Source organism: Schistocerca serialis, chromosome 1, assembly GCF_023864345.2.
Source record: "Schistocerca serialis cubense isolate TAMUIC-IGC-003099 chromosome 1, iqSchSeri2.2, whole genome shotgun sequence".
In the NCBI taxonomy this organism is placed as follows: Eukaryota; Metazoa; Arthropoda; class Insecta; order Orthoptera; family Acrididae; genus Schistocerca; species Schistocerca serialis.
Window position 1 is genome coordinate 654,970,534 of NC_064638.1, and position 23,935 is coordinate 654,994,468.

Here is a 23,935-nt window from a genome sequence, read left to right on the forward strand (position 1 = left end):
CATCCTGAAACGAATCTATAATCTTGTGATATCTGTTCTGATGACGACACACCTCTGTCATATGAATCTTTCGATGCCATTCTTATTCTAGGGATATTTCTTTAGATTTACAGTATTTATTTGCTCTGTGTCACTTTGTGGTTCCATTTTGGATGTTTTGTAGCTCTTTTTAGAAACTTCATATATCATATTATACTGTCTCCACTATACGAAGAACGATCAATCTTTCTTTCAAGTGTGCCTTTGTCCCGCAATGTCCATAGGGTCGGCGTGCTTACAACGGATTTGGCAAGGTTAATTTAAAGGGGTGACCGGATGCCCTTCCTACCGCCACCCCATACGCCCCAGGACGGAATCAGTGTAACCCAGCTGTCTGCGTCCAGTGTAAACCATGATATAACGTGGAAGTGTTACAGATGTCTGCGTGTCGTGTAACTGAGGCGGGATGTGAGGACCAGCCCAGTATTCACCTAGCGGGATGTGGAAAACCGCCTAAAAACCATATCCAGGCTGGCCGACACACCGGCCCACGTCGTTAATCCGCCAGGCGAATTCGATCCGGTGCTGGCGCTACTGCCAGAGTCCAGGAAGCAACGAATTAGCGCTCTCGGCTAACCTGGTGGATTATACGAGGAGCGATCAATATGTAATGTAGTACATTTTTTTTTCTCGGACAATTTCGGTTGACAAAATGCGAAATTTGTTATGGGACGTTGTAGAATAGTCCCGATTTAGCCCTTATAGTTTGTCTGCCCCTGGTAGCTGAGTGACCAGTGCGACGGAATGTCATACCTAACGGCTCGGGTTCGATTCTTGGCTGGATCGGAGATTTTCTCCGCCCAGCTACTGGGTGTTGTGTTCTCCTTATCATCATTATTTTATCCCCATCGACACACTAGTCGCCGAAGTGGCGTCAACCCGAAGGACTTGCACCAGGCGACCGGGCTTCCCGACGGGAGGCCCTAGCCACACTGCATTTCCATTCCCTATAGTTTCATGAAGTTCCGATAGGTGGCTGCGATATGTGTACCCTTCAAAATGTCGAGCGGAAAACCAGAGAATAGCAGATATTCATCGGCGCTCTCAGATTATCTAGGGAAACCTGTCAATGAACAAAAGTACGGTGAGAGACCGATCTTCCGCATGCTGACCGGCCGCATAAAGATGATTCCTGCAATACTAGAAAGTGTAGACGCACTCCTCCGAGATTGTTGACGGATCACAAACACCTCTCTGACACAATCGTCCAACACTGAGGGTACTAAAAGGTCTGGGCCCACTGGGTTCCCCGCCGCGTAACGAATAACCATAAACAGCGACAAAGTACAACTGTGCGGATTACTTGCGCGTTACAGGGCTGTTCGTAACAATTTTTGGCGAACGTCGTTACAGGTGATAAAACGTGAATTCATAACTTCGAACCGGAAACAAAACGGCAATCCACTGAGTGACACCACAGCACCTTTCCTCCGAAGAAAAAGTTTAAATCCGTGTCCTCAGCCGATCTGCTGGGAACCTGAAGATGTTGTTCTGTTTGGTGTCCTCCCTCATGATGCAACTATAAACTGAGAATTATATAGTGCTACCCTCAGGAAAACGAAGAAACGACACAAAATGCAAACTAGAGGCGTCACACAAGTCTGCGCACCAGAGAGAAGTTCGCAAAACTTAATTGGACTATTCTTTGTCATGCAGCCTACAGCCTGTATCTCGCACCTGCCACCTGTTTGGTCCAACGAAGCAGTGCGTGGGTGATGGGGGGTTGTTGATGTTGCAAGACGTTGGCTCCGACATCGACCGGTGGAGTGGTACTATGCGGGGGTACAGGTCCTCCCAGTGAAGTGGCGTATCCGCCCGGCTAGCCTCGCGGTCTAACGCCCTGCTTCCAGAGCGGAAGACGTGCCGGTCCCCGGCTGATTAGTGTCGAGGTCCTGAGTGCCGGCCACCCTGTGAATGGTTTTAAGGCGGTTTTCCATCTGCGTGGGCGAATGCGAGCCGGTTCTCCTTTTTCCGCCTCAGTTACCATAATTACTCTACCACGCAAACATTTGGGGTTACACTCGTCTGGTATGAGACTTCCCGGCTCCCGGGTGGGGGAGGGGGGGGGGGAGGGAGCACAGGTGGGCCGAGCCGCACAATAACCCTGGGCCCAGTGTGGGGCGGCGGTGGGATAGGTGGACTGCTGTGTCCTGTTGTGGGGATGTGAACCACTGAGGACTACGGCGGGACGAAGTATCTCTATCGTTTCTAGGTCCCCGGTTCAAATCTGGCGTATGGCTGTCGCACTGATTGGAGATTATGTCGCAAAATAGTCTTTTGTAGCCAAAAGACTGGGGAATAATATGGTGAATTGAAATCCTGAAATCCTGCAGTATTACTGGTCACGTGAACATTCTCACACTTATGGAGGAGGTTCTGGATATCCATGCAGCACTGGATCGTCGTATTGTAAGGGCAGCAATGGTAGATCGTACAGCTAGCACAGCCTGTGAGCCCAGACATGTTAACACGAACTGTCGCGAACCGGTTACTGGCAGTGGGACTATGTGCACGCATATGTCTGGCCCGTCTTCCTCTCAAGCCACAGCATCGACGTGCATGGTTCGACTGGTGCTGTCAGAGAATCACTTGGAATGTGGAATCGTGCACCGTGATCTTCAGCGATGAAAGCAAATTCTGTCTGTATGTACGCGATGGTCATTTGTCTATACGACGTAGACCTGATGAGCGCTAACTCATAGAGTCAGTTCGTCCGAGACAGACTGGTACCAGAACAGGCCTTATGGTGTGGGGTGCAATAAGCTACAGCGCTCGTTCACTTTTGGTGTTTCCGGAGGGAACGCTAACCAGTATTGGGTACGTGCAGAATGTTGTTATACCCGTTCTTTCGCTGTTCTTGCAACGCAGAGTGATGTGCTGCTCAAACAGGATAATGCTCTCCTACAAACCACCTGTGAAACTCAGCGTGCTCTGCAAGTCGAGCAGCAACTTCTCTGGCCAGCACGATTTCCGGACTTGTCCCCAATCGAGCACATGTGGGACATGATTCGTGCGACTACGGAACCAACAACTCTTACAGAACTACGTGAACGGATAGAGCAGGCGTGGCATAACGTATTTCGCGACAGCATTCGTAATCTGTACGATATACAAAAAAAATAACAGCCACGATCGCACAGATATTTCTATATTTGAAACAACCGGTTTCGACATGATTTGCTGTCATCTTCAGGTCTTAAAAAATCTTTTTGTTATGAACCGTATTCATTTTAGGTTGGACCTTATGCTATGTTGTCATGTGGATAAAAACCAGCACATTACAAAAGTACTGTCATAACTAAAATATTTAAAAATGTAAAGCATCTTGCGCAAACGGCCATGTCCATATATATATCATTCACAGATGCTTATTACATCACAGAAACACAGTACATAGTAGCGCATGTGTTTACATAAACTTCAGTATCCCGACGTGTCAGGTTCAGTCGACCACAATTTGAAAGATCTTTTAACAAACTGGTTTTTCTTAATTTTTTAGAAACAGATTACTTTGTTTGTGAACAACAGAAGCACTTTTTTCTTATTTAAAAGCCTATATTTTGTTGCATGGGCAGTACTTCCCAGCACTGTTTCTAACATCTCGAATCTTAAGTCTTAGAAAAGATTCACTTGCTCTGTCATTTCGCTCTGAAAAATTTTCTTCGTCATTTACATCAAAAATAATGTTCAAGCAAAGGTTCTGTGTAGTTATACCTCATTTCACAACAACAACAGAAGATTTATACCAGTTGTGCCTTCAGTGGCGCACACCAGCCGTCGTTCACCAGCATGTTGTGAACTCCAAAAATAGTCGGAGAATTATGCATAACTCCATGAAGATCCATTGCCATCATAGATGCATGCATGTAGGTTTCATTCTGTTTGTGTCGTTCACGTGTGGCAAGTGCTAGTTAGTTTGAAAAAAAAATGGGTGTATTTCACAGACCAAAAGAAACTAGATATTCTACATCTCTACGGAGAACGCAGAGAAGAATAGTTGAATCTTACGCAAAAAGCTATTCAACAAGAATGATAATCTAGTGAATGTGCAAAAGAATTGCTATAGGAAGAGCATTGGAATATTACGCAGAGGAAAAGAGCAAACCTGCAACGAGTAGGCCGATGCAAATACATGTTGCTAATAAGCCAGATATTTTATGTGAATGTAGGCTTTTCCAGTGTATCCTGCTGATGAAATCTTCTCGGGCTTCCATCCGGGTAGCTGCGTCGAAAATCCGCGACGTTTCGATGAGTGTCATTCTCATCATCTTCTGGCGAAGATGATGAGAATGACACTCATGGATGGAAGCCCGAGAAGATTTAATCAACAAACCAGATATTAGCTCCAGAGAAACGTTAATATAAGTCAGCTCAGTATTGTTCGAAATTTTCACGCAGACAACTTCTATCCGTTTGACTCCGCAAGCTTTTCCGGCGTAATAAGCCTGGAAAGTCTCTTCGGGTATGCTGCCGGATGCCAAAATCAACTCGATTCAATATTTCGGCGATCCAACTGTTCGCCATCTTCAGGAGAACGGTTGGATCGCCGAATTATTGAATCGAGTTGTTATTAGTATCCGGCAGCAAACCCAAAGAAACTTTCAAAACTTCTATCCGCATCATGTGTTATTTCATTGGAAGATTAATTAGTGGGATTGCGGAAGACGCAGCGCTGTTCAAATGTTTTAGACAGGTGAATTGCTACAGGTGGCAGGAACATTGATAATTGCATTTTAAGCGTCAGCTGTGGGAAGTACACTTCATTATTTACCGGTTTCAGTAGTAGCGACCATCATCACAGAAATTAAACAGAGAATACTTTAACTGAAATAAATCCTCACGTTTCTTTCATATTCGGTTGTGAGTTATAATGACGCCAATTGTATAGTGCTTAGAGTCATGGTGTAGTACGTATAGTCTTGTAAACATCTTTTAACTTTGAAAACTTTCAGTTCATCTAAAGGAAAGATGAACTGGTTATCAACCTAATGAGCTGCTTTTTCTTCCTGTGGTGACAGTCACTACGACCGAAAACAGTATAAAAATAAAGACCAATTCCTACAGCTGCTGGCTGAAATGCAGTTCTTCAGGCACGCTACTCTGTCACCCTCTTATGATGAGAGATTAGTTCAACATGTTCAATCTTCAGAGAATTCTCTTTATCGACGAAGCTATCTTTACAAACAATGCAGCAGGAGTGGGCCTAAAATTAAATTGAACCGTGTGGGACATCCTTCGTGCTTTCCCCCAATCATTAAAATTCTCTTCGCTTTGAAGACTGTCTGCGTTAGGCAGCACAACCTTTTGCATTCTGTTTGTTAAGTATGATTCAAAACAGTAGTGCTTGAAGCCTTCAAATCCAAAAAACTTACTTTTTTCAAAGAAGGAACGTGATCTACGCAAACAAACTACTTTTAAATATCCAAAAAAGCCCAACTGGCGATATTTTATTATTTAAGACTAGCAATACTTGGTGAGTGAATGTATAAACAGCATTTTCAGTTCTACACATGAAAAATAATGTCTATTAAGATTTCGGGCCAGTCGCATAAGAGTGGTGCTGGTAGCGGCACTATGAAGGTGTAAATCAAGTTTAAATACGCGCTGTATCGGCGTGAGCGTTAGTTACCTTTGAGACTGGACGTGGTGACTTGATTTTAGTCAAGAATGTCTTTAAGGCAAAGGGATGCCATTATCAGCACTTCACTTCACTGAGTACGAACGAAGTTATGTAATAGTGCTGCGAGAAGTTGGATTTTTTTCTGTGGTATTGAACAAAGATCTGCCGGGAGTAAGTCACTGTACATGATTGCTGGCAGTGGTGGTTACGAGAACGTCCAGTCACAAGAAGACTGCACTCTGGATGTCCACATGGCACTACCGAGAGGGAAGACTATCGTTTGTGGCTTATGGCTCAACGTACTGCATCGGAAGCGGAAATTTGAGCAGAAGTTGGCACTACAGTGACACAACGAACTGTTACAATTCGATTACTTCAAGCATAGCTCCGAGTCAGGCACCCTGTGCATTTCACAGACCTTAAACCGTCATCACTTGCTACTTCAGCGGTGTCAGGTGAAACCTCATTGGAAGGCAGGGTGGAGGTCTGTTGTGCTTTCTGATGAAAGCTGGTTCTGCCTCAGTGACAGCGACGGTCGCGTGTTGGTTAGATGGAGGCCAGCTGGCCTGCACCTCACTAGTCCGTGTGCTAGACGAATTGGACCTACATCTGGAAATTTGGTTTGGGGTGCGAATTCATTTGATAGCAGGAACCCTCTAATGATTATCTCACGCACCTGAGTGCACAATTGTACATCAATGTGGTGATTCGACCTGTTGTGCTGCCATTCATGGGCAGCATTCTAGGGTTGTCTTCCAACAAGATAACTCTCGCCCACATACATGGTCTACAGATCGTCGACGTGTTGCCTTGACCCGACCGACCACCAGATCTGTCTGCAGTGGAGCACAAATGGGACATTATTGGACGCCAAATACAGTGTCATCCACAAGCAGATTTGACCGACCCTTTGTTGAGGACCAAGTGCAACAGGCATGGAACTCCATTCCACAAACTGACACACGGCAGCTGTACAACACGATGCATGCACGTTTTCATGCTTGCATTCAACATTATGGGGGTTACGCCCGTTATTAATGTACCAGCATTCCACATTTCCAATGGCTTATTTCGCACTTACATTGACCTGCGATTTTGCAATGTTAACCACTTAGATATGTTACCTACACAAATTTATTCCCATAATTTCATTAATCTATTTTTTCCGTCAGAATAGTTTCTACAGTACATACAGTTTCTACAGTATAGACAGTTTCTACAGTACAGTACAGACGAGTGCAACATGGCCATTATGCCGCGCGGGGTAGCCGCGCGGTCTGGGGCGCCTTGACACAGTCCGCGCGGCTGCCCCGTCGGAGGTTCGAGTCCTCCCTCGGCTATTCGCGTGTATGTGTGTGTTGTCCTTAATGTAAGTTAGTTTAAGTTAGATTACATAGTGCGTAAGCTCAGGGACCGATGACCTCAGCAGTTTGGTCCCGTAAGACCCTACGACAAATTTCGAACGTTTACCTGGCCATTTTATGCCCGCATAAGAAGAAGGCCAAAGCAAACTGTGAAAATTATTGCGGTATTTCTTTAGTCAGCGTCGTGTACAAAGTATTAGCCAAAGTCATTGCTATGAGACTTCCGCTAGTTACTGAAGAAGTACTCGGAGCCTACTGGTCTGGTTTTCCACGGGGCAGATTAAAAACTGACTAGATCTTCATTATAAGGCTAATATTGGAAAAGTGTTATGAATAATGTGGATGTACACCAGCATTTTGTAGACTTTAAACAGGCCTATGATAGTGTTAAAAGGAAAAAGCTGTATGACAACTTAATGGAGATGGAATTCCCAAGTACATTTATCAGACTGATACAAATGACCCTCACCAGCACAAAATGTCAGGTAAAAGTAGAAGGAAAACTTTCTAAAGAATTTGAGGTCAACTAAGGGTGGAGATTGATAACCGAGGTGGAACTTTGCTTAACCGTATGCACCAAAATCTAGTTTATGCCGATCATGTGTGTATGCTGTCTAGAAGTTTGAAATAAATGGAAGAAGTATTTGGCAGAATGGAAAATAACGCAGAATAGTTGGGACTTAGAGTAAACAATACAAAAACACTGTATCTCTTTGCTTCCAGGAAAAATGCTGTTGTTAAAGAGAAATATATTAAGTTGATCAGAGGCAATTATGAGAGATGTGAGAAGTTCCAATACCTGGGAGTGTTGTTTACGGGGGATAGAAGAATAAGAGAAGAAATAAAGTCTAGGATTTCTGCAGGAAATAGAGCTTACTGGGTCCTGATGAAGAGCCTTCAGTCACGTAGCCTGAGCGGAAAATCGAAGGTGACTGTTTATCCAACAGTCATAAGGCCGGACCAAGCGAGATGGCGCAGTGGTTAGTACACTGGACTCGCATTCGGGAGGACGACGGTTCAATCCCGCGTCCGGCCATCCTGATTTAGGTTTTCCGTGATTTCCCTAAATCGCTCCAGGCAAATGCCGGGATGGTTCCTTTGAAAGGGCACGGCCGACTTCCTTCCCTAATCCGATGAGACGGATGACCTCGCTGTTTGGTCTCTTCCCCAAAACAATCCAACCCAACGCTCATAAGGCCGGTGGTAACGTATGGCTACGAAACATGGACAATGACTGTAGCAGAAGAAGAGCTCTTTAGAAGATGGGAGAGGAAAATACCAAGAAAGATTTTTGGAGCAGTGTATGAGGTGGGGCAGTGGAGGATAAGGAGAAACAAGGAATTGGAAGAAATTTATAGAAATCCTGATTGAGATGGCTGGACCATGTAGAGCGAATGTTGGAGCATTGAGCTGTCAAAAAGATTCACACGGGAAATCCAGGTGGCAAAAGGAGCAAAGGGAGACCCCGGAAACGATGGCTGGAGGACGTGGAAAATGATTTGAGAAAAGCTGAAGTCAGAAGATAGAGGAAACGAGCAGAAAATCGTCAGGATTGGGCTGTGATCAATCAGAGAGGCCAAGGCCCTAGATGGGCTGTAGAGCCAAGTAAGTAAGCAAGCAAGTAAGTATAGTTTCTACTTAAATGTGAGTCTTGTCTTGAGTTCATTATTTTTCCGAATATTTTGGGAAAATACGTCAGTAAGGAAATGGAAATATAATTTTTCATATAAACTGGTCTAACAATGCCGTATGTGAATCTGTGTGAAATATTCCCTCTACCAATGATGTATTACTTACCAGTTACAATAACTTCACAGAATTCTGTTTCGAATTCCTTTAACACTACGGTGCAGTAAGAGGAAGAAACAGGTATCATGACGACAAAGAAGATGACGAAAGAGGAGGAGAAGAAGAATTCTGTTAGGAAGACAAGCCGCAGCTAAGGAAGCAGTGTAGAACATTGAACAGAACACTGGCTGCGTCGTCTGACGGAGCAGCCGCACGTGGGAAACACGACGCTACCTGTGACCCTTCGGCCTGTGGTTGCGTTTCTCCGTTCCACCGGAACCCCGCGCGATATGATATCGACAGCTCGAGGCCGGTGCTAAAGTAGCGAGCGCGTCTAATAGACGGCGGCCTCCATCAGTATTCTGGCGCGAGCGCCGAGCCTACTGGTTTATGGGAGTAATGGAGCGCGCTGTAATCTGCAGCTAACAAGCAATTGCTCGTGGTCGCTGTGCGCGGCGCGGCGGCGGCGGCGGGGAAAGAGGCGTCTCGTCTCCCCGGCGTTCCTGATTAATATCCGGCGGGCGCACCGCCTGCTCGCATCCGCCGATGCAATATTCACCACCTGAGCTCGCTGCTCGACCCAAGCCGCTGTCTTCCCTTATTGCCGAACAGCTGATGCCCCTGAATGTTTCATGGATCTCCTCCTCAACTCAGTGCGAAATGCTTGTCGGCGCCGACGCGCATTGCTCGCGGCTTAGGCAGCGTTCGCAGTTCCACAGACAACGGTCGTTAGACACTGTAGCCAGAGCTCGCCCGATTACATCGACCGACAGCTCAGCCACACTGCGTCCGATCTCCTTCGTCAGTTTTTGCCGGGATCGAGAAGTTACGTTTGGTTAGGTCAGAATCTATTTTATGTGCGTAGTAGCATTGGTTTTCACTTTCAACGGTGGGTCGGAGACCACAGCGCCTCTGTGGCTGCAGACGAGTGCTACAATGCGACTTTTGTTATTAAAAAGATGCCGAATGCGTGTGAAAGATCTTTATCTATCTCTAAAACAACCTGGTGAGTACTGTTTCTTGGCTGTTTATTTACAACGTGCTCTATTACACACTATTTCCAATACTACATAGATGTATTGCGCGCGCGTGTAAGGTTTGTGTCGTATGGTGATGCTGATGATGATAATGATGATGATTTTAATCTGCCTAACTCCTTGTGTTTGACGGTACCACGACCTATAGTTCCAGATATATTACGTGTTCTAAAATCGAGATGAAGTTTATAAACATCAAAACTTTATGTTTAATGCCTGTATTAAAGCCTTTGTAGTTGTGCCGACTGTATTAACATTATATAATGTACTGAATTAATTAAATAGTAAAGTTATCGCATTTCCAGAAGAATAAAAAATAAATAATCACTAGCAATAAAATGTGGACCACCAGTGTAACTTATCTTGCTTCTTTTGGATTTTACGTGAAAAAAAAACATGTTTTTCTGGCAGGTTTCCGATGCGAGCCACTTATATGCCTTAAACTTGTACGAATCGCTTCAAAAGTTACACGAAGGTCGACAAAAGGATGAACTCGAAACGAGTATTTTTTCATCTAACAATCCTATCGGTTCTAGATATACGATGGTTTAAAGTTTAGCTAAATGTAGCGCGTAAAAAACATTCTTACGTAAACCGAATGCAAGGAAACGGTTTAGAGCGATTCAGATTTTATAAGAAGGTAGACAAAAACAGGTAATTAATGGTTGTCCTGTTGCTAAACAAGGACATTGGCTCAAAGTGTGGTGATCAAGAGCTTTACGCTAGCACCTCTCTTCCCCTTGCCGGCCAAATACTGGCAGTTAAAATTTTTTCCACCACCAGGATTGGAACCGGCTTACCTCCGGGTCTAGCGCCACCGCCCAAGCTTCCGTCAGCTACCCTTTTTCAATTTATTTATTTGTCTTTTTTTTAGAAACTACCAATTTGTATCGTTATCTTTCTCGGCATCTCGTCTGGGTGGAAGTTGCTGTACAACTGTTCAAGTTTATCATTGAATGCTTTATTCAGTTTTTTTTCTTACATAGGGCAGTCATCCGGCAGCGTCCGGCACGGAGGTTAGTACTGTACACTCTGTCCTCAGTTATTTTGATTATCAGACAAGTTTTCCGAATATACGAGGTGAAAAGAGAAACACTCTGTTACATACTCGAGATGATTCGTAGCGACCTTGAAAAGCAAGATTACAGACACTGCTTGAATTTATTTGAAGTTGTGTGAATATAGGTCAATTAACCTTCAATGACTGCCATTCAGTATACGTGTGAAAGATACTCTGAACACCTCAAACATTGAACAATGGAAAAACGCCACTTTTGGAAACCACTTCATGTAACAGACTCACCACCCTGCTGGCGTAGAAACGCAGTCAGTAGTAATACCTCCTGAACCACTTAAAAATTTTTGCCGTTTGATACCCGTTGACAACTTGTACTGTACTTCTGATTCTGAATGTACAGGCTGTATTACAGCAACTATATTTAATAAGTAATTTATGTAATAGTGTATTTCATTCTGGCTATATGTAACTAATTGTAAGTATTTTGAAAATGTTGTAAAGTGCTGGGTAGTAGCCAAGGGAACTTTATTTAAATATATCGATAGGAACGACAAAATGCGAGTAGCTGTGCCATTGTTTGTCTTTGCTTATGGGGAGTCTCTATCGCGTTGCGAGCAGAGAGGAGGCAGAGCAGCTTGAGTCATGAACGAGTGCAGAAGTGTTTGTTGGGCTCTCCCTCAGGTGTGGGGTGCAGCTACGATCGCGCCAGTGTAGGCGCGCCTAATTCATTAACCCGCGAGTATTGAGAGCGCGGTAGGAGTGGACAGTCGGAGAAAGCTGCAATTCCAATTATTGTCTGTCCCATAATTATCCGTGGCACTGAAGACGACTCGGAGTTCCTCTCATCGAACAGCAGCAGCAGCAACAACGGCAGCTCAGCAGTGTCGTCGGCTACATTCCTCGTCGTCCGCACAGCTGCAACATCGTAAGACTGTTAACTGACGTAGTACTGTAGAGGCTTTGCCCAGTTGAATTCCTTTCAAAAAGTATGATTCACTTGAATAATAACTTGCAATAGTTAAAACTTGTAGGGCATCTGTGTTGTCACTGTCCTCAGACATTATTAGCAGGAAGGGTCCCTTACCTTTCTATGCAATCACCAAGTGTCGTAAGAATATGAAAACTGATTATTTACTGCCAGTTTTGTGTGTTTGCTAATGACCAGTTTCAGTCTAAATTTTTTGCCTCAGCAACTGTTCATTCTTGTATTGCATAACAGAGGCCAAAATAATTTGCAATTTTGAGTATTAACTTCATTCACTTAAAGAGACGAAAAATTTCACTGGCAAAACTAATAACTAAAGATACAGCAGAAATTAAAGAGTGCACAATTTCATTTATTCCGTACTTAGCTAAGCGAGTGGCTTCCGCTGACTTGGTATATGTTTTATGGTTGTTACATTAAAAATAAAATCAGCTGCCTGTTTGCTCAAAGTAACTTCAATTCAATGTTTCAATGATCAAAAGCAACTTGCTTGCCTCTTTCTAAAGTTTGAATTACGTTACACTGACGTTACGGAAAGTAATTTTTTTACATAAAAAGTCTTAGTTACATTTATTTAATTAATAACTCCAGTCAATTTTACTTTCGAAATTTAGAATTTCAGAATAAGTAACTGCAAACTCAGTGCTTTATGATTCATTTATCTTCTCGTGAACTGTTGTGCTGCAGAAAAGCGTGACAACCTTCTGTTGCCAACCCAGTGATTATTGCTTAAATTTCTTTACCATTGCCTTTCTTAAGATTCTGGAGATTCATTGCCCTGGCAGGCTGGCGACCGTTTAATTATCCCCCGTTTCAATAATCAGTGTTTTCTTTGTATTATCAGAAATTTAGTAATACATATTACGTGGTATCCTTTCCCACTCTGTGCGGTTCGTGAGCGATTGTACTATATCCTACCCAATTATCATCAGTATGTATCTTAATTTAGAATAGATTCATTCTCCAGAAGAGTCTGTTGTACAGTTTCCTCCAAGTAACCGTTGTTATTATTCTCCTGTAACGAAAGTCTTACTCACAGTAAAATTTCATTAGGCGTATGCGATCACGGTCAGTTATATCGCTGTTCAGTAGGCTGATTAGGAAGGCGGAGGTTACACACCTACCACAACCTAAGAAAGATCCACTACAGTAGCTTCACGCGTAGGATACAACATCCTTCTCATTTGTACGAATTTTTTGAGGTTATGGTTTACGCCTAGATATTGCCTACTTGTGGTTTGTAATACACCTGTGACTTATGTTCATACATTCTGAACTGCATACCGACTCAAGATGCCACAAACTTTTTCTTTGACTAAACTTAACAGTTTCTCACAGTCCGTGTTTCATGTTGTGCCGGTCAATGTTATCGAAGAAAACAAACTAATTTGCATTTTGTTGTGGACTGGCAAGACAGCCAATCCACAGTGACGGGTAGCCGAAAGGCACGCGTTTAAGCTCACGCAGGCTGGCGTGAGGTCTGGAACAGTTAAAGGAGTTATACTAGCAAGAAAAGTACGTAGCTGCTGGAATACTTAACTTTAATCCATAATTGGTGAACATCGGCCTGACGGTACATGCATCACAAGATAAATAGCAAATGATAATGGCGCCTTGCTAGGTCGTAGCAAATGACGTAGCTGAAGGCTATGCTAACTATCGTCTCGGCAAATGAGAGCGTAATTTGTCAGTGAACCATCGCTAGCAAAGTCGGCTGTACAACTGGGGCGAGTGCTAGGAAGTCTCTCTAGACCGGCCGTGTGGCGGCGCTCGGTCTGCAATCACTGACAGTGGCGACACGCGGGTCCGACGTATACTAACGGACCGCGGCCGATTTAAACGCTACCACCTAGCAAGTGTGGTGTCTGGCGGTGACACCACTCATTTCACCGATTGTCGTGCGAAGTCTGTATGTTCGGGCGATGAGATGGGCTACGCTGTGACTGTGCCATAATAGCGTACTGATTTGGAAAGATCGGACGTCTTCGGCCGATGTCAGTAGTCGGCGGAAGCCACCGAGATCAGTGCCACTGCGACCGTGACTGCTGGGGGAGTTGCGGACGCCAGTTGAGACCTGTGGCGCCATCAGAACGCGATCACGTCCCATCCGGTAAAAAAGCTCTCTCCACACTCTTTTTCGCCCGTTCTCTCTGTTGGGCCTGTTGACGAGGTTACGTTGGACGGTGCAGCACGGGGTGTCCCGCTCGATTAATCGCGCTCGGGCGAAAGGGAGAGCCGGGTGGGCTAACGAACTGAGGACAGCCTTCGGTAACCGGATGAGCCGCGGAATCTGCAAGATTCATTTCGCACTCGGCTGCCCGCCCCACTTTGACTCCACGAGTTGCGGGCCGCAGATCAGTAATTATGCCGCACGGATCGTTTCCTCTCGATGCCGACCTTTCTGCTCGATCAGAGGGGATGAAGCGAAATGCTGTAACTTCGTTCGGAATCCGTATCTGGGTATTTGGGCTCTCAACTTTCATCGCTCTTCTTCACAAAGTTGTTACAAAGAAGGTTAGCTTTAAGTGTCCTGTCGATATCGAGTTCGTTAGAAAATGACCACAGGAGTGAGGAATTAATTCGGCTGTTGCCCTTTCGAAGGAATCACCCCGGCATTCGTGTGAAGCGATACGTGAACGAACAGAAACTTCGAATGACAAAAGCCGAATTTAACCACTGTTCCTGTGATGACCAGACGAAACTTCAATCGTCCGGCCACAACTGTGAGTTCTCTGAGTGCTCTGGGAGATAGTTCAATAAATTAGAACACATGAAATATTAATTTACTTTATTACATTAATGAATAAAAGATTTACTTAACTTTAATAGAGTTCTTTGCCACAGGATTGTTTAATAATTTACAGCTGTCATCGACTATGAAAACATCTCTTGATGCACACAATCACAAACTGTAACTTGAAGTGCACCGACATGTCCCATTGAGACTTCGACAAAAGTTGTCTTCTAGATGATATTCACTGTTGAAGCTGAGGTCACAAGCTGGGGCAGAGCTCTTCCTAGCTTGGCTCTATCTTGACCTCAGTACGAGGGCGCTGCAGTGCTGAGACGGGACGGGTGGTCCTCATGAGTGCCTCCGATTCATCGTTGCGGATTGCAGCGAGACATCGTTAATGTATGTGGTATCGATGTGAGCTGCCGACTTTAATGTAGCAACGCTATCTCTGGACGCTACCACAGTTCCTGCAGAACACTTGTTACCTTTATCAATGCTAGATTACACAATGTTCATTTAAAACTACTGTTGCTTCACACTAGATGACGACTATCTGAAACTGTTGCCTTCATACGAAAGCCATATTGCACGTTTTCTGTAGCGGAAACAGTTTCTGTAGACCCAATACTACGATGGAATAAAATTCCGTGTTTGTTTAGCTGGAATGTATCGTGCCACTAACCGAAAGGTGCGAATGACTGATCGATCGCTGGTCCCAGGGACAAATCCTCTGGCTACGTACGGGGTACTGTCTGCTTCGACACTGCGTGAGGAATCTGGGCCATGAGAATGATGTTGAATCATGATTTAACGCTGCCTCTCAGACACAGCGACTTTACTAGCTCTCTGATCAGGTAGTTAGTAGGTAGTTATAAAGGTTTCTGTCAGGAGCAGTTCTTGGTATTTACGAAATATGACTGTTTCAGATATTTAAGAGCCGCGGGCCTCCACCTCCTCCAAATACGTGAAGACTAGTCTGTTTAGCACGATTACTGGGCCAGTGCATGTTAAGGTACGATCTGTACCTAATGAAAACTTACAGACAAAACGCACTAAGGAAAATTTCCTGGGCTTCGAATTTTGCTGAAAACTATACTTCGATGTTTCCTTGCCCTTTAACTTAAACTTTTATTTGGAAGTGTTGTTTGTATCCGTTGATAAAGTGTCCTACAAATAGTAAAAGAATTGTAAGATATTACCTCAAGAGCATTGTCCTTGGCTGCGCAGACAAGTCTCTACAGTTATTTCAATGTTTGGGTCAACATACACGTACGAACGTTCTTTTTTTCTGTTACGAAGTCCTACCAACGGACAGGTTAAACAGATTTTAATCTGCCTAACTCCGTGCGTTTGACTGTATCGCAACCTGTAGTTCCACATATATTACGTGTTCTAAATTTTAGATGTATATAAATTTATAAACATAAAAACTTCATGTTAAATTCCTGTATTCAAACTTTTTTGTAGTTGTGCCGACTGTATTAGCATTAACTAATGTACTGATTTAGTTAAGTATTAATGTTATCGCATTGTCAGAAAAATAAAAAATAAATAATCTCTAGTGATCAAATGTAGGCCATCAGTGTAACGGATCTAGCTTCTTTTCTGGGAGGTTTTTGATGCAGGCCACTTATATACCTTAATCTTGCACGAATCGCGTCAAAAGTTGCACGAAGGTAGACAAAAGGATGAACTCGAAACGAATTATTTTTTTTCATCTAATAATCCTGTATGTTCTCGAGATACGATGGTTTTAAAGTTCAGCTAAATATAGCGCGTAAAAATCATTCTTACGTGAATCGAATGCAAGGAAACGGTTTAAAGCGATTCAGATTTTATAAGAAGGTAGAAAAAAACATGTTGTTTTCATTTAACAGTCGTCCCGTTGCTTTGTGAAAATTTTATCCGTTACCACGATATAACGAACTTCGTTCGAAAGACAGTAAAGAAACCCTTACCCGATCAGTTGTCGCCCGAGTTAACAAAAATAGATCGATTGCCAAACTATGGCGGTCTATTGTCAAAATTACGACAGAGTAACAATTGAAAACCGCACTGAAAAATGCTCCTATCGTACCACAAAAAGGCGAACATGTTCTTGGCAGAGTTAGGGATGTAAAAGAAAGAAAGCAGCTTATTAGGCAGCATCAGAGACACTTAAATCAAAATATCTTGACATATTCGGGCTTTTTAAGAGTTAACACTACTTCCCCAGCGCAGTGAGCTCTCTTAGCTGCAAGGCGCTGGCACATCTGTATCTTGCAATTTATAGACTAAGATCCCAGATCCTGTGCCCAAAATCCACAGCCATAGTAAAAATACACGATATCATATAGCTGAAAAGCTTTCATGTAATAGCTAAAATAGTTTTTCTTGGGGAATAAAATTTCCGCCGGTGGACTTTTTCCTAGGGGATGCTAAAACAGTTTTCTGATTTCTGGTTGGGGGAGGAGCTGATTATCTTCCCGATGGGACCATTTTTCCAGCAAACCGACCCGCTGCTACACATATGATTAGGGGTGTAAGAGCAAGCAGACACTAATTTATGTGCTCCGAGAGAGTGGGATGCATGTGCAATAGGAAGTACCAGAGAACAGGAACGCACATATAATAGGAAACATCCCAGAGCGGGGAAGCATGCATCCTAAACTTTAATGACACGTTCTGTCATATTGCATGACATGAAAAGTGCCATGCTGGATGACACTATGGCATGTGTCATGCTATACGACAAGGCATCGTCTGTCATGTTACTTTACATCTCAAACAGTGCCCGCCTCTTTTGTGCTATGACAGGAGCAGTTTTCACTCTGGTAAAAGTATGCTGTAATATTCACCTCTTGCAGACACGTTTTCTAGACTTTCCCGAAGCACAGCCTTCAGCATACAGCCATCTCAGTCACACACCTTCTCGGAATAGAGCAGCGCTGGAGGACGTGGGAGCGTAAATGTTGGCCGGGCCTAGTCGAAATGTTCTAGCCTGTTTGTCCCAGGCTGCAACTAAGCCGTGTCGCGTATTACATATCGATGCACTGTCCAATGGTATGTGTCACGTTTCTCTATGTCTTGTAGTTCTCGCACAGTCGTCATCTTAAACCCTCTTACGAATAACCCAGTACGTCGTTGTAAAATATGGACCATTGTGGCTAAAGAAGAAGAATTTATGGTACCCGTAAGTTTGAATGTCAGAGGTTATCTGTTCTAGCAAATGAAAAACCCGTAACTGATTTGGACGAAAATTAAAAAGGTGGTCGTTATTATGTCAGAAACTCCATCTATTAGAAAGCTAAAGAGGCTTGTACAAATTTAAACGAAAATGAGACTCAGATTCTAGCTCTGAGTAAGATGACATTTCAAATATAGCAGAGGATTTTTTTTGTCAATATTAAAAAAAGCAGGAATTTTTCATTCTATATGATTGGAGCTGGGTGTATTCTGAACCATTTGTCGGCCTTGGGCATGTTCATTGCAGGATTCCTTAACATGCGAGAAGCCTTCCAATCTATGACAACTCTCCTAGCACAGCGTATGACTTTCAACCCTGAAGTGATCGTTAACCATCCACTTTTGAAGTAGAAATTTATGACAGAAGTCATTAGCTACAGACGCGGTCGTGCACTCGTGTCTTATTGTACCGCTACTAACTCAATCAGGGAAGCCTATGACAGCTCAGAGAGCTGGGTATGACAGGTGAGGGGGCCGTGCGTAGACGGACGAACTTTGTGGCTCTGTCAACAGGTGGCGAGGCTTTGGATGTGAATGACTGACAGAGCTCAAAGTAATAAATCTTGACTGCATGTCAGATAGGCAGATTCACACGTTGCGTGATGAGTAAAACAAGGCCATTTGAATGAACTGCGGATGGTAGCTGCCATGGTCGAACTTAATGAAATGAAGAAAATATAAAATAATGGAAACTCTAAATAGAAATTAAGCCAAACCATCGACAGAGAAACCTGTCACTTGGTTTTAAAGAAAAATATTAGACGAGAGCGCCAGTGAAGAGATGCCCTCGCTACGAGATTTAGTTCACAAGTTATTAAATAATCTATAAAAATTAATAGCTCACTAACGCCTTAAGTGATCAGACAAGCGTAGTGGCAATGAATAGGGCTCAGTGAGCACTATCGAATTGTTGTAATAGGTTTTCTGTGAATATTGCGTATTTCAAATTACAGGCCCGAACGTATATGCCATCAACGAAAAAGTGAATACTCTACTAAATAAAATATGAAAATGTGAAAGTAGCGGCAGCATTAATAAACAGAGATAATTAGAGATGTATAACTATTTAGTTTAATTGTTTAATATTTATTAGTGATACAACGACTCAAAATAGCCTCCATGTGAGCAAAAACCCTATTTGTGAGAAAACTGTTAAAGCTACACAATAACTACGAACAACATTGGAAAAAAAACGTTCAAACGTGTGTGAAAACTTATGGGACTTAACTGCTAAGGTCATCAGTCCCTAAGCTTACACACTACTTAACCTAAATTATCCTATGGACAAACACACACACACCCATGCCCGAGGGAGGACTCGAACCTCCCCCAGGACGAGCCGCACAGTCCATGACTGCAGTGCCTGAGACCGCTCGGCTAATCCTGCGCGGCAAAGGCAAAAAGATTGGAAAGCTGAAGAAATTTGCATCCAAATCATGTGTAATATCTATATATGACATCAAATTCATAGTTTATGTCGGCTGCCAATGAGCATGACTCACGTCAGTGCGAGGGTATAAGTAACAAAGGGTACTTTAACGCGCCACAGACCGGAATTTTGGCAGTCAGTTGGTGCTGAGATTGCATCCAGATAGGACGTATGCGCGGCTGGAAGTCGCCTCGTGTGAGTAATCGAAATATTTTCCAGTATTCGGTCGTTTTCGCATGTGACTATCGCTAGGTTGAACAGCTGAGGGAGTGTGAATGAGAACAGTGGCGTATTTAAGTTCACAAATATTTTTATCTAGTGTGGACTTCGAAAATTTCGTGTAACGTGACCTGAATGGTTGGGGCTTGTAAGCACACCGTGAGTGTCGATTGCAAAGAATTTAAAACATTTTTCCAGCGTGGGTACTCTGAGTAGTTTCGGGCTAACCAACAAAGTCTAAACGTCCATGAATTGTTCTGCAGTTAACTTTGATAGCGATCTACAATTAATATTATCGTTTGTTCGTGATTACAGAACTTCAACTTAGAAACGTGCTTTTCTAAAGGTCAAGCGAACACGTGAAACTGGTCAACTTATTTAGTTTATCGCTCTGTCAAATATTAATTTTAATAATAAAGTGTTGTGAAGAGCGTCAACGGGTATTTCGTTTATTTTTTCTGGGATAAATTCATTCCGTGAAAAGTGAGAAGTGAATATTATTTCACAGCATTTCTCTGTCTCTACATTTATTAAATTTGTAACTGATTTCATTTGGATTAATGCGACAGATGACAGATGTGTTGGTTGGCCCCTGGACAGTGATGTAGCCAATATTTTAAAATGCAAGCTGTCACTTGTTTTAATCATAAATATATCTCTGAGTGATGCTAAATGTTGTTGTCTTTACATAAAAAAGTATTATTCTCTCAATAACCTTCATTTTATTACGAAATTTGTACCCATGTATTGCCATAAAAAATAAAAACAGTAAATAGCTTTACAAAGCTAATGACAAGTTTTTATTCATTCTTTTATAACTACAATGAACTGATGAATCTTACGAAAAAATGACAAACACAAATCAGAAAAGGGATGATGCTTGATTGGCTAAGCATTCATTAAGGGTGGAAACTATACAAATTCTCCTCTGAATTAATCCCTTTCACAACGCAATCTGACTTTGTTTACATGAATCCACTGTGAGGCCCTATTCTATTCAAATGGAATCAACCATGACCAAGTACATCACAAGCTATGGTTCACCAGAGGCAAACATGTGGGCTGTGGTCAAAGAACTTAGAAGTAGCAGGTGTAAAGATGTTGCTCATACAGAAACATGTAAGTTATGGTCAAAGGTGCTGCACATACAGAAACTTGAAAAGCTATTATAGACTGCGAAGTTTTTTGATACACATTATGAAATTTTTTTATCCACATTTTTTGTCGGAGAGCTTTCCACCAAGCCTCTGTACAGGAGCCAAATTAGCAGAAAGAAAAAAAAAACCTCCACATTGTACAAACCAACTGAACTATACTCCACTCACTAAAACTCTCCTTTTGACTGTTCTGTTGCACTTCCACCTTGACTCTGGCGACAGCAGAAAACGACATGCTGTGGGTGAAGAACATTTACATAATATGTGGACTGGCGTTCTGATTATTAGAACGTGGGAAACTTTCCTATCATAGCCCTGAAATCCCAGGAGATATAAGTGTTAGTTGCACCTGTTCGCTGGTCTAGCCAAACCAATTTGACTCACCGGCATAACGTTGCGTGCTGGAATTGTCAAACATCAGATGGCTGACTCAAGATCAATAAGTTCACCCTCATGACACACGATCTGTCAGAGATGATGTACAGCTGGAAACGGTCAATGGCTTTTAGTCTACCACAAGCTGCAGACCACAAGTCTTACTCACTTGGGAAAAACCTGAACTTCTTCACCAGAGGAGTGCCGGAAGACGAAGAAAGCAAAGAATCACATTCCCACTTTCCACCAAGCCTCAGTACAGGAGCCAAATTAGCAAAAAGAAAGAAAAAACGCCTCCACTTTGTACAAACCAGTTGAACTACCTTCCACTCATTAAAACTCTCCTTTTGGCTGTTCTGTTGGCTTGGCAGCCAACCCCGACACAGCACCGGGGTTCCCACGCTGTGGGAGCAAGCCTCTACTTTACCTATCGTGATAGGAGCTAATCAGCGACTTAAAATCTCTCATGTCTGAAAAAAGAAGATTTTTATAGTAGGGAAACATTGTTCTCACGGTAAGCATGTTTCGACAAAAGACGTCTACCTGGATGGGACCACAGTTCCTCATTTATGGAGAGATCTAATCTTTCCATACTGACCATTTACAATTTCTGAAAGAAGGCTGTTAAGCTTCTGAGACAGTAGTACTCATGAAATATATGTTTTTGCCGCTTGCTAAAGGAACCTGGCAACTTCCTGACATCAGGAGTTACAGCCTTGCTTCCACTCATCACGTGCAGCAGCCGTATAGTGCCAGCTTCTAACATGAGAATGCTTGGAGTTTTATGATCATGCCACCATTTGACAAAAGTTCATATTAAAGCAGTCTCTTTTAAATGGCTTCCTCCACCCACTTTGCACCAACTGGGCACTTCCGTGACGGTCTGTGGCCTGACCCAAGTGAAATGTTTGGAGAAGCAGTGCCCTCCTGCTCTGACCCTAAGTGGGAAGAGGGGAGTGCCGCGGCCCGAAATCCCTCTGCTGCTTCCCACAATCACTTGCACAGCCAGGTGGCCGGACACAGCATTTATGGCCTGCAATCCATCTTTCTCCCAGTTCTCCGTTGCCTTCACTACAGCACCTCGGGTACAAATTCTCTACAGGCTATACAATTATATGAACATTATTTCCCCAATTTCCTCATATAAAAAGTCATAAACCACATATACCAAATGCAGTACTGGGGACCACCGAGATCATGACCTAAAATATAAATATTAATCTGACAGTGTTGTTAAAGTGAGAGAGTGTCATGTCACCTCAGAAGGAGGCCCTATGAACAGTGTTTTTAATTCATTCTTCAATTTCTTATTAATGCAGAAGCAGATAGACGATCACGAGTCGATCTCTGGTGAATCAGCATTGATTAGCCTCGCCATTAGTCTAGTCATTTATTTTTCTAAGAGCAAGCAGAAGAGGAGTGTGAATAAAGTAGTTTACATTCCAGACTGATTGTGATAATTTATATTTGTGTTAGTGTGCCATGTATGAGGGCCATTTTCAAGCTCCATAGAAAGTTGCTGCCTGGGAGGAATGCAGACGTACTGTAAATTCTATGTACCCCTGGCAGATCGAGCCAGCTGGCAGAGAGGGGTTTAAAAGTTACAGGTGTGACTTCTGTGGGAGTTGGTTGGTCCGATCAGATGGTGGAAAATTATCAGGTGAAACTGAATAAATGAGAAACTGAAGATCCAAATACTCAGATACGTTTAGTAAAGAAACAATTAGAAGAACTAAATACCTGAGGATTGGCGTTGAAGCTCATTAACTCACGAGACAGAAAATTCGTGATGATTATGAGGCAGGTTATTTCTGATAATGTTTTGAACTGATGATCTTCTATACCCCACTGAAAAAACTAACTGACGTTGCAGTTTTTACGAACTCCTCCTGAAGGTTATCATCCCCTTTACATATGATTCAAAATCGTTTACCAGTTACGACAGCAGAGTCATCAACAAGAACTAACACTTCACACAGAAAGCACGTTTATTGAGATTGGAAATTATTTCAAAATCATAACTACTGCAATGCTTGCCACCAGGATGAAAAGACAGAACATCACCAGCATCTTCCTTGCCGGCCAACAAGAGGACCACAGTAACAACTAATGGATGACACCCTAAGAACGAAAAGAAATACTGAGATCAGTGTGAACGTCTACCAGACTGAAGGAAGCCACGCTTTCCGACTCCAGTGCGGAGTTCCGGACGTACCGCAACTCTCTGGATGTAGAATTATGGACTGTGATTTATTGATTACCTTTATTTCTTCTTGAGTCATCAGTCTTCTGACTGGTTTGTTGCGGCCAACCACGAAATTCCTCTCCTGTGCCAACCACTTCATCTCAGAGTAGCACTTGCAATCTACGTTCTCAGTTTTCCTTAACAGTTTTTACCCTTTATAGTTCCCTCAAGTACCATGGAAGTTATCTGACGATATCTTAACAGATGTCCTACAATTCTGCCCCTTCTTCACGTCAATGTTTTCCATATATTCCATTCCTCTTCAGTCCTCTGGATTCACCTCATTCCTTACCTTATCAGTCCACCTAATTTTCAACATTCTTCTGTTGCACCACATCTCAGATGCTGCGTTTCTCTACTTTTCTGGTTTTATCACAGTCGGTGTTTCGCCACCATACACTGCTGTGCTCCAAACATACATTTTCAGAAATTTATTCCTTAAATTAAGGCCTGTGTTTGATACTATTAGAGTTCTCCTGCTCGATAATGCCCTTCTTGCGAGTGTTTGTATATTTTTATGTCCTCCTTGATCTGTCCGTCAGGGGTTATTTTGCTGCCCAGGTAGCGGACTTATTAACTTCATCTACTTTGTGATCACCAATTCTGATGTTAAGTTTCTCCCTGTTTTCATTTCTGCTCCTGCTTACTACTTTCGTCTTTCTTTGATTTATTCTCAATCCATATTCTGTACTAGAATGAG

The 23,935-nt window shown here is 43.0% G+C and overlaps 1 protein-coding gene across 1 annotated transcript in view; it reads right to left on the reverse strand.

Moving 5' to 3' along the window:
* LOC126421040 (neuroligin-1-like) overlaps positions 1 to 23,935 on the reverse strand; it is a 746,590-nt gene that overhangs the window by 180,995 nt on the left and 541,660 nt on the right. The window lies entirely within an intron of this gene.